Source organism: Pseudorca crassidens, chromosome 8 (assembly GCF_039906515.1).
Source record: "Pseudorca crassidens isolate mPseCra1 chromosome 8, mPseCra1.hap1, whole genome shotgun sequence".
In the NCBI taxonomy this organism is placed as follows: Eukaryota; Metazoa; Chordata; class Mammalia; order Artiodactyla; family Delphinidae; genus Pseudorca; species Pseudorca crassidens.
In genome coordinates this window covers 2,087,051-2,099,271 of record NC_090303.1, presented here as the reverse complement: position 1 = coordinate 2,099,271, position 12,221 = coordinate 2,087,051, and positions in this window count along the sequence as shown.

Below are 12,221 nucleotides of genomic sequence, written 5' to 3'. Positions count from 1 at the left end.
CTTGTAAGAGAAATACTGGGTCAAACTAAGTCAACAGTTTCTTTGGCTACAGAGCTTTTTACGAGTCTTGTGAATTGTGAGTCTCTGATAAGGAGATGTAGTGGACAACAGATCCCAAATTTACTTGAAATCTTTTCCTTCATGGACTGTCTCATAGGATTTATGATCCACTGAACACACCTTGAGAGACACTAGTATTCTGCAGTGGTTAGTTGTTTTCTATTAAACAACTATATACTGAATCCATGATATTATTATCTGGATGTTTTGGAGGATACAATGATGTACATGGCCACTGTGATGATAAGGGGGTCCAGTTTAGTTAAGAAGAGAAACCACAGGAGTTATAACTTAATGTAACAAAGAAATACACACACATATACATATATTTATATGTAAATTACTATTTATATAGTATACAATGTCTTCTGAAGAAGATAGAGTTGTTTGTAACTTGGGATCTCATAGGAGGTTTCACAGAGAAGGTAGACCCTGAGCTGGGCAGAATTTCAGTAAGTTAATTTGGTTCTGACCGTACGATAAAATCAGGTATTTGCACTGGTCAATCTGACCTTGATGGAACAGCATTCCATTTGCAGGGAATAGTGTGATCAAACATGCAGTGGTGGAGATTGCCATCAGATTGTAATATTCCAGTACCTGGAAAGTGTTGAAACATCTGCTTTCTCCACGGTCTAGAAAAGTGAATCTCGAGTGAAATGCAAGTATAATGGAGGCCAGTGCTCTTTGCTTTGCACACTGCTTTGATTCTACAACATGCAACAAGGTAGTGATCTGTTTCAGATTGTCATTATTCGAGAGGGTTCTTAGTAACAGGAGTGGAAAAGGAAGACCTCTCTTCCTGTGTTTCTGCCCTATGCTCTTAAGCCAGAAAAGGTACCAACATCACTGACCTGACCTTGTCTCAGGTATCTATCAGGATCTACTAGAATCATTCTAGTGAAAGGTAACTAGACGTCCAAAGGACTCAAAAGATACACTATAACCTTTGTATACTTTATATACCTGGTGAAACAAAAATGTCACCTGAGTGGTCCCCTTCCCTAGAAATACCAGTATGTTTTTCCAGTGCATGGCAGAACTTTGCAGGTAAAACTGGGATAAAGGTGAAGAACAGTCTTAAAATTCTAGTCCTTGAACAGCACCTAACACACAACAGGTTTTCAATAATCTTAGCAACAGTATTCACAAATAATGACCATCAGCGTAACTGCTCTTTCGTGCCAAAATACATTACCATATTACTTTTTTTCCTTCAGCTTTACAACTTGGGTTCTATTATTGTTTCCATTTTACAGATTAGGAAAGTGAGGCTCAGAGATGCTAAGTCACTTGGGCAAGGTCACAGAGCTTGTAGGAGATAAACCTGCACCCTTACTGTTGGATCCTACAAACCAGACCATAATTTAAGTCCTTCAAACTATACCTCAGAACATTTGAGTAAATTAATGAATAAATCCTCCTAGTCAGACTGACCAGATCATTATATTAGGTTCAGCTGTAAGTGGAGGAAAGTCATAATCATAGTTGGACAGTTAATACAGTAATTTACTTGCTTTGAATTTTCTAAATGATGTTTAGCTGGTAGTTTCATGATGATAACCATCGAATAAAAACAGGCATATTTTTGGTGTGTGGAATAAGATCTCATATTGCGTGAAATACATATTGATTCCTAGACCTATATGATGTGAGTAACAGATGACATTGAGATGCCATCTAGAAGTACTCCTGTGCAGTTCATCATGTCAACCCAGCTAATAATTTTAGAATGTTCAGAGTGAATAATATATGCAGCCATAAAGCATATTTCTAATCAATGCAAATAATGTTTTTCCTATGCTAAACCCAGAGTTAAGTTATAACACGCATCATAAGATTAATGGGCCATTTTTTCTTCATCACTTTGCTAAATTACTTAGTCTGGAAACCATTCAGAAGGTTGCGAATTGGGGCTGAGCAGTAGTAGTGAGACTGTGCCTCTGATGATGAAACTATTTCCACCCCGACCCCTACCGCTCCCTTCTTGGGAAAGAAGGCAACATTTCTCCTAGAAAAAGTCACAGGTTCATAAGCTGGCTTGTATAATACGTTTGGAGGAATAGTGTGTCTTTTAAGCAGAGCCTATCTCGGCATATAAAATAATTTTTACCTACCATTTAATGAAATTAACACTCACTTTGAGGCTAGGTCTTTTTCCATTTGACTCCTGGATCACGTCTATGGATATATTTTTTTCTTGAGACGAAGTATGAACCCAATATAGTATCCATCATTCAGTCTATCTAGCTGATGTACATCATCTGAAGCACAAGCTCCCTGAGGCCAGGCACTTTATCTGCTCTATCAGTGTAGCCCTGATGCCTAGTGTCTAGCTTTTGGAGATTCTTAATAAACATTTGTACTGAATAAGGTATGTATATGGTGAGCAAAAGTTGGCTTCCCATTTTACCGTCAAGAGTACCCCACTCATGTTGTGTGAACACTGGATAGCAGAATCTTACTATGTTATTTTTCTGTTCCCTTTGCAAGTTTCCTGAAAGGGCATTCCTGTCCTTAGAATGTCCATCTCCTCCCATCTTCCTGGAGAATAACTCTTCTTTCTTAAATACTTAGCCCCATTATTGACTCTTTAAGATTGAATGTATTACCTCCTTACAAACAGAAAAATGCAGTGGTTTTTTTTTTTTTTGGACATTTATCACCAGAAAATTATTCTAACACCTGAAATTCTGGACCTAAAATGCCTGGACTAGTGGTTCTCAAAGTCTGGTACCCAGACCAGCACATCAGCTGCACGTAGGAATTTTTAGAAATGAAAGTCTTGGGCCCTGCTCCAGACCTACAGACTCGGACACTCTGGGGGTGGGCCCACTACCTGTTTCAGCAAGCTCTCTTGGTGATGCTGATGCATACTCAAGTTGGAGACCCACTGCTTAGACCTAGAACTTAAGGTTTAGGCTTTGGACAGATCTGAGTCCTAAACACTACTGAGACACTGGAGTGACCACGAGCAAGTTACTTCTGGGAACCTCTTAGCATCTGTGTGCCTTGCTTAGCTAATAGTGATTTTAATTAATTAGAATAATGCACACGGTGTACTCAAGAGAGTAACCAAAGCATACTTTATGTTCCATAAATTCTAGCTGTTTACCATTATCATCAATCAGAGCTTACTGACACGTCCTGAAGACATTCTTCTAATAAGTGTAATAATGTGGTTTGTAAAATTAACAGCTTAGAAGAGCATATTACGAAGTTCATCAGACAGGGTCTCAGCAGGAAATCAGGGGTACATCAATAAGGATAAATTGAGCCCAATGTAGAGAATCAAGAGATAGTGTAGTGCCCTGGGTTCAGTAAAAGTGTGGCTACTTTATAGGAGATGAAAGAGAAAGGAAGACTTGCTGGAGAGAGAGTCCTCCCCAAAGATGCTGTGACGCCCCACAGAGAAGCACTATACGTTAGTTGGGGGATGCGGCCAACTCCCAGCAATTTGGCAAGAATTAATACCCTAACTTCACTCCCCTCCTTCATTCCCTACAATCTTCTATTGGTACTCTTCATTGGTGAGCCAAACAGAAGCCAGAGCAAGGACACTTACTAAGCTAGGCCATGCAAGCCATCCATATAGAGTTGGGTGGAGAAAGGATGTGGAAGGGCAAATAGGACATATTTCCCGCAGGTGGTGAGCGAGCTGTAAAATCACTCGCCCTTCTAACATCATTGCCATTGCAGGAGCACGGAGGAGCAAGTGGTTAGTTCTGACTTGGCAGATCCAGGAGACTGCAGGACAGAACTGGTATATGAGTTGGGCTTTAAAGGTAGATTTGAATTTTAATGGAGAGTATGGAGTAAGAAACGGTGAAGAACCAAGGGAAAGGGAGATTCATTGCAAATGGAGAAAAGAAAAGTGGCATAAAGACAAGGAAAGTCAAGACTCATGGAAGAGATAGCAAATACTCTGCGTGTGACTGGAGCAGAGAATGGGTAGACGAAGGCTGGAAGTTAAGATGAAGTCATCCTTGAATACCATTAAAGTTTCCTCCTTTAACCTCAATTTCCACCTTCTACTCGCTTCATTAACATTGGAAAATTAAAAGTGAATTTGAGTGGGCTGGTGACAATGGCAGTATGAAGCAAAGAGAAGAGAATAAGAGTAAAAAATTTAGTAGTACCTTGGTGAAGCTGGGTAAATGATGGGTGGTGGTGTCATGTCAAAGCATGGGCAAGTGATTGTGACAAATACAGGCTTATTTCTTGACTATATGACTTCAGTTAAGGTACTTAAGCCCTCTAGGCTGCAGTCTCCCAACCTGTAAAATGGGGATAAAACCTCGCTTCCTCCAAGGTTTCTGTGAGGATCTAATGAGCAATGGAAGTAAGAGTTGAGTCCAGTAATCAGTTTTTAATACATATAAACTAATGTGAGGATAAGGGTAGGAATACTTGCTATCATTTATTGAATACTTATTATGTGTCCAATATTGTGCTAGTCTATTTACATATCTTTTCTCACTTAGCTTTCTTTTCTCTTATCTGCCTTTCTATAGGCAAGAGATAACTGATGGCTCAGTTATGAGGAAACCCAGTTGTGAGGAAAATGTCAGAGGGAAAATGTACCAGAAAGTTAATTCCTAATGGATCTGTCAGCCTTAAACAGAGCATGTCTGTGCTAAAATGTGTAAAATATCTGTGCTAAAACTACTTAATTGGACAAGTTTTGATAAAGTATTAACTTAACGAATAGGCATAAACAGCTTGGAGCTTTTTGGAGGGTATGTGGTAATATTAGTATTGGTGTGATGACTTTTGAAAGTTCTGTGGCGTATAGAAGTCAAAAAGAAGACCCAGAAAGGGGGAAAACTCTCTCTGAAAGTTATTGGGGAAGTCTGGCTAGTAAGACTCCAAAAGGGAGAATCAGTAAGAGGCCAGGTTATTCATAGGCCTTCTAAGAATGTGTCCATGAGAAATATTTACAATGATTGGATGCCGGAATAAAGGAGAACACTGGCTCCATAAATGGTAACTTATTTTATACAAACAGGCTAATGATAAAAATAATGAAAATCTGATGGATTTTTGAGAGTTTCACTGACCAAACTGAGACAAAAGTGCATAACAGCTAGATGCTCATAGTTTTAATCAGTTCACTTTGGAGTCAAGTAAAGATAGCACCTGAAATGGTAAGGGACGTTTATGCAAGGTCACAAAGATTTTTGGTGGTGCATTTGGGATACAAACCCATTTCCATAAGAATTCTTTCAGAAGTCAAATGTTTGCTTGTCAAAAATAGCAGGAACTTACTTCCAGGAAAAGTTCCTAAGAAAAAATAATTTGAGTAATGAAGCACACTGATGTAACAGTTAATTTAAGAACCCAGAAATAGAGGTAAAGAGTAAAGCAGCTATGGGTTAAGAGTCTGCATAAATTCCCCTGGAAGGGGGATATGGTCAGAGATGGCAATTTGAAAACAGTGAGTCACCAAAAGTAAAAGTTTAAATTACAAGCTGTTTTGGGGGTCTTCAAGAGAGATTTTATAGATTGAACAACAGCAGCAGCAAGGATAAGATATAACGCTGTCATGTAGACTGCAGCCTGAAAAGAAAGCATTGCAGAGAAGCCACATCATCCTGAATTTATATTTCCGTGCATTTGAACAGATTGGAGAGCAGTAAAGTTGTTTTAAGAGCGAGTGATTTAAGTCAGCCAGCTTGTGAATAATACGAGATATTTTTGCATTTACATTAACTTATGTCCATAAATAACGAACTTTAACAATGAACAAAATCCATAATCCTGATAATGCTAAGAAAACTGGAAAGGTACCTTTACCTTGAAAAGACAGGATAAAGAAGACAGCATAGAAATTTAGGGAGATTGCAGTTTTGGAAAAATCATATTAACATTTATTAGCTGCTACAGCTTTGAAATGTGATGATTTAAAGAAAGAAGTAGACTGTTGATTTCTAAAAGGTAATGTGTTGGCTGAAAGAGAAGAGAATCTTGTTGAGACCTAACGTGTTCTTTTAAGGATATATTTCAATGTCATTTCAAAAAATAAACACATTTCCCATAACAAAACAGTGAGGTTAATGGAGTAATGCAGGTGAAAGCTTTTTGGCCCAAAGGAGTTCCATCCTTTGGAACAAAGTTTTATTGTTAAACACACCATGACCCAGGCCTGTGAGTGCCAGCACAGTGGCTGTTTTTACAAGATCTGGTACAATATTCACAGTAGTTCTGGCCTTAGCACTAGGCAAGGATCATTCTTTTTGTATCTTCCTGATTGCTTCCTCTACAGAAATGGGATAATCCCTCCTCTTCTAAACTGGAAAGTAGTTTCTTCCCTCAATAAAACTAGTTTCTTCTCCAGGTTGAGCTTTTCCAACTCTTAGAGGTCTAAAATGAATGATATGAAACATACTATATTTGCATCTATTTTTATTTAAGAGTTATCTAAGGAGATTTATCTAATTAAATAGGAATTTCCTAACAGATGCCAAAATAAACAATCAACAAGTTTTCTTTAAAGATCATATATATTATATAACAAATCCACCTAAGAGTTAAAATATAAGTAGGTATACAATTTAACTATTTGAAGATAATTTTTCTTCTTACCACTGAAGCAATAAGCAGGTAGTAGTACAATTTGGGGAAAACAATATTTCTGGCTTTTGTTTGTTTTATTTTAATTTGTGATATTCATGAGATCTTTTGTGAAGCCTTTGGGTATATAGTAAAATTAATGGGTTTTTAACTTTGTATTGACTCGTATTTTTGTAGGTTTTAAATTTTTCTTCTGGCTTCAATTTATACTATCTCCTTTTACTTCTTCATTTAGAAATAACGTATTTTTCTCAGGATTGCAATCTCAGTGCAGTCCTCTACTTTTCTATTTGTTGGACGTTCTCTTAGACATCTACATTTTTGTCTAGTTAGTACATTTCTAGTTTTTTATATAATTGATAAGAACTCTTTAATCTTATGAATTCTTTATATTTTCTCTTTGGAGACAAGATTTATAGGGATTTCCTTGGGCTTAAACTAGAAAGAAAAAATTTGCATATGAAATGTTGAAGGCTTTGTTACAAAGTGGGTTAACATTATATGTATGTTTGAAATAAACTACTTCAACCAGAGCACCTAGCTGTTAACCTCCAGATTAATATCTATCATAAAATATGTGCATGCTTCCAACACATGGCATTGCCTCCTATTACTGCATGTCCAGGAGAAATTGTTTTGTCTTGTAGCAAAAGGCATTAGCTCTTTGCACATTTTTTTTTTTTTAAATGACAGCTATCCAAAAATCAAGCTGAACCCTTGTATGTGAGGGCAGAAAAGGACAATTTTTAGACGGGTCTAATATCCACTTGTACCTTTCAGTCACTTAGAGAGAAGGCTTAGACCCCTGAAGCCCAAAGTCACAGGTTTTTTAGGATTATGGTGGTATATACCTCCAGTTTATAGAAAAAAAATGTGTTGTAGAAAATCCAAGTTAAATTAGGACTAAAATCCAAGTTAAATCTAGAACTAAAGTTTTACTGCCCCAAATACTTGTAAACTCTAGGTTACTGCTCTGTTGTCCATTTCATCAGTTGCAGAATATTCAAGTTAGTCTTTCAATGCTAACAAGAACATAAAAATGCATTATGTCTAAAAGCAGAACATGATTGCCAAGCGAGATCTGCGCATTACCTGAGAGTTTGGGGGGCCACCCAAGCGGCATCTACTTGTTTGCTACTGACCTTCAGTTAGACTTGCTCAAGAATTGTTACAAGGTAATAACATACACGCTTATGTACTCTTGAATTTATTGAAAACACACAGCAAATGTGCACACACACATACATACACACCAGCACAGCAGCACGCACCTACTCTAGAGCCTAGCATTTTAAGAGTCAGAACTTTTTATTTGCTTCTGGATTAAGATGGACCCTGTATTTCCTCAGCATGCTAATTAGAAACTCTATAAACAATTCAAAACCAGCTTCTTAAAATTCTGTTTTACAAAAATTGATGTTAAATATTGTCCTCAGAGAGTTCTACTCTGACTTTTCAAATTGTTTTTTTCTCCCTTCATGGGATAAACAGTTAGGGTTTCTTTTTCTTTGTTTTTTAATCTCTCATTGTAAAAAATTCTATCTTAAAAGCTGATTTATTATTTCTTCCTTTGCATGGATGACATGGGAACAAAGATGATATTTCATCAGTCTTGTTTTTATTTAAGTTGAAAGGTTATATATTTCTACTATCTACTGCAATAATGCTAAATATTTTTATAGTGCTTGTAAATCTTATGACATTATTTTTTTAGTTTGTATTTAAGGCATTTACTCAAAAGGGACCATATGCCTCAGTTCATGTCACTCTATCATCAGTGTGTATGGTCACTCTATTTTCTAATACTTTTAAGATTGGTTTTGGCCCCGATGTTCCTCTGCCAGATTTATTTCCTTTATTTTCCCCTATATAGCACCATTTGGGCCATTTAATATGTAATTTCCCAACTCACCTTTCATAGTTATTTTAAACATATGTATATATTTGAAATACTGAATTGTTTTGTATTTTCTAACTTTTGCAAAAGTAGTATCGACTAAAAATCATATCCTATTCTTTTATTTTTTTCTACACAAAATTATTGTTTTAAAATTTGTCTATGTTGCTTCATAGAAATTATTGCTTCTGGCCACTGTCTAATATTCCACCATATGTTAATACCATGTTTTGCTTATCCATTACCCTGGTGATACATACTTAGGCTATTTTCAACACTTTATGTCCACCATAAAGCATTAATACACTCTTTCCACATGTCCCCTTGAGTAACAGTGCAGAGTAACAGTGCAGCCGTGGAATGGCTGAGGTAGAAGTCATATATATGCCTTATTTCACAGATTCCTCCCCAGAATAGCTGTACCATTTTCCCCTCACCAGCAATACTTGGAATTTTTCTCTTGCCATATCCTTTGTCACCACATGCTGTTAATCTGCATTTTTAAAAAGTAATCAATTCATTTATTTTTGGCTGCATTGGGTCTTCGTTGCTACACTCAGGCTCTCTCTAGTTGCAGCGAGAGGGGTCTACTCTTCGTTGCGGTGCGCAGGCTTCTCATTGCAGTGGCTTCTCTTGTTGCGGAGCACAGGCTCTAGGCGCGCGGGCTCAGTAGTTGTGGCTCCCAGGCTCTAGAGCGCAGGCTCAGTAGTTGTGGTGCGCAGGCGTAGTTGCTCCACGGCATAATTTGCATTTTAACTTCTGGAAATTTGGCATGTGTGGATTCATATGAAGTAAGGTGTTTTAATTCTGCATTGCTCTGATTCTAGAAAAGTTAGGTCTTCATATACTTTCTTGCTATTCATGTTTTCCATTCTATGAATTGCCTATCATGACCTTTGCTCATTTTTCTATTGAGTATTCAGTGTCTTTAGAGATGTAGAAGTTTTTGTATTCAGATTTTGAGTCCTTTATTGGGTTTTAGATAATGTATATGTCTTCTACCCATCAACTGTTTTTCAGTCTGACTTTGGTATCCTTTATTGTACATAAAGTTCTAATTTTTTATTAGAGTACAATTGATTTACAATATTATGTTAATTTCAGGTGTACAACAATGGTGTTTCAATATTTTTATAGATTATGCTCCATTGAAAGTTGTTATAAAATATTGGCTGTATTCCCCATGCCCTACAATATATCCTTGTATCTCATTTATTTTATATATAGTTATCTGCACTTCCTAATTCCCAGTCTGTATCTTGCCCCTCTCGCTTCCCTCTCCCCACTGGTAACCACTAGATTGTTTTCTATATCTGTGAATCTGTTTCTGTTTTGTTGTATTCATTCATTTGTCTTATTTTTTAGATTCTACGTATAAGTGATATCATTACAGTATTTGTCTGACTTATTTCACTAAGCATAATACCCTCCAGGTCCATCTATGTTGTTGCAAATGGCACAATTTAATCATTTTTTATGGCTGAGCAGTGTTCCATTGTGTATATATGGCACGTATTCTTTATTCATTCATCTGTTGATGGACACTTAGGTTGCTTCCATATCTTGGCTATTGTAAACAATGCTGTTATAAACACTGGATGTGGGTGCATGCATCTTTTCAAATCAGTGTTTCTGTTTTCTTCAGATCTATACCCAGGAGTGGAATTACTGGATTATATGGTTGTTCTGTTTTGTTTTTGTTTTTATTAACATCTTTATTGGAGTATAGTTGCTTTACAATGGTGTGTTAGTTTCTGCTTTATAACAAAGTGAGTGAGCTATACATATACATATGTCCCCATATCTTCTTCCTCTTGTTTCTCCCTCCCACCCTCCCTATCCCACCCCTCTAGTGGCTACATCAGTTAACATTCCCACCAACAGCGTACCAGGGTTCCCTTTTCTCCACATCCTCGCCAAGGCTTGTTCGTTTTGTTCTTTTTTATGATAGCCATTCTGACATGTGTGAGGTGATCTCTCATTGTGGTTTTGATTTGCATTTCCCTGATGGCTAGTGATGTTGAGCATCTTTTCATGTGCCTGTTGGCCATCTGTATGTTTTCTTTGGAAAAATGTCTATTCAGCTCTTCTGCCCATTTTTTTTAATCAGATTTTTTATATTAATAAATTTATAATTTTAATATAGTTAAATTCATCACTTTTGCTTCATACAATGTATGCTTCTTTATTTTTCAAAGATCTGTTTCATCTCTTACCCTGAAATCACAAATATATTACCTTGCAATTTCTTTTATTCTCTCTAGATTTTATTTTTCACATTTAGATATTAAAACTGTTGTATTTTATTTTTGTACATTAGGTGGAATTATATAACATAATGGTTAATAGAATGATTTCTGTGGGGTTTAAGTTCCAGCTCCACCATGTACTTCTTAGGCTAGTCATTTTATCTCTCATACCTCAGTTTTTCCACCTGTAAAATGAGGATAATAGTTTATGCCTTGTGGATTTTTTTGTGAAGATTAGGTGAGCTATATAGGACTGGGTACAACATAAGTGATATCACTAGGTTAAGATCCAGTCTCATATCTCTTTTTAAAATGAGACTGTTTCCCCAAAAGCTGTAATTCAGCTTCCTCCATTGGACTATGATTCCATCTCTTTCATGTGCCAACTTCCTATCTGTATATAGCTCTATTTCTAGGCCACCTGTTTGATTTGTTTTCTTGTTTGCCGTTTCTTCCAAGGGCATCACACAGTTCTTATCTATCATGACTTCTCAATATATCTTAATGTATAGGGCACATTCTCCATTTTGAGCTTATTTTTCAAAACTACCTTAGCTGTATGGAGAACTTTATTCTTCCAGATACTTTTTATTTTATTTTATTTTAATTTTTTTATAGGAGATAGAGCAATCTGCTCTTTTTTTTCTTTTTTGGGGCTGCATTAGGTCTTCATTGCTGCGTGCGAGCTTTGTCTAGTTGCAGCGAGGGGTGGGGCAGGAGGCTACTCTTTGTTGTGGTGCACAGGCTTCTCACTGCAGTGGCTTCCCTTATTGCGGAGCACAGGCTCCAGGCTCGTGGGCTTCAGTAGTTGTGGTTCGTGGGCTCTAGAGTGCAGGCTCAGCAGTTGTGGTGCACCAGCTTAGTTGCTCCGTGGCATGTGGGATCTTCCTGGACCAGGGATTGAACCCATGTTCCTTCCATTGGCAGGCGGATTCTCAACCACTACACCACCAGGGAAGTCCCCCAGATACATTTTAGAATCACTTTTTTATGCTGTCCCTCAAAAAAAAAAAAAAAAAAAAAAAGCTTGGCCTTTTATTACAGTTGCATTTAATTTTATGGATTAATATAAGGACATTTATATTTTTATAGCAAGTCATCTCATCCATACCTGTGATATATATTTCTTTTACTCATGTGTCCTCTAATAAAGTTTTCATTATGAAGGTTTTCTGCATAATTTATTAGGTGAAACCCCATACTTTCTATAGGTTTTGTTACTATGGTAAATTCATCTTGTATCTAGATATTGATGCTATGGAGGAACACAGTTGATTTTGGTGTATTAATTTTTTTCCAGCCCCTATGTTGAGCTCTTTTCTTAGATTTAATAGCTTATTGATTTTCCTGTGTTTCCAATGAAATACATAATCAAAACAATCTATAAATATGACATTTTTATCTATATTCTTCTAAACCTTCTCTCTCTTTCTATTTCTCTC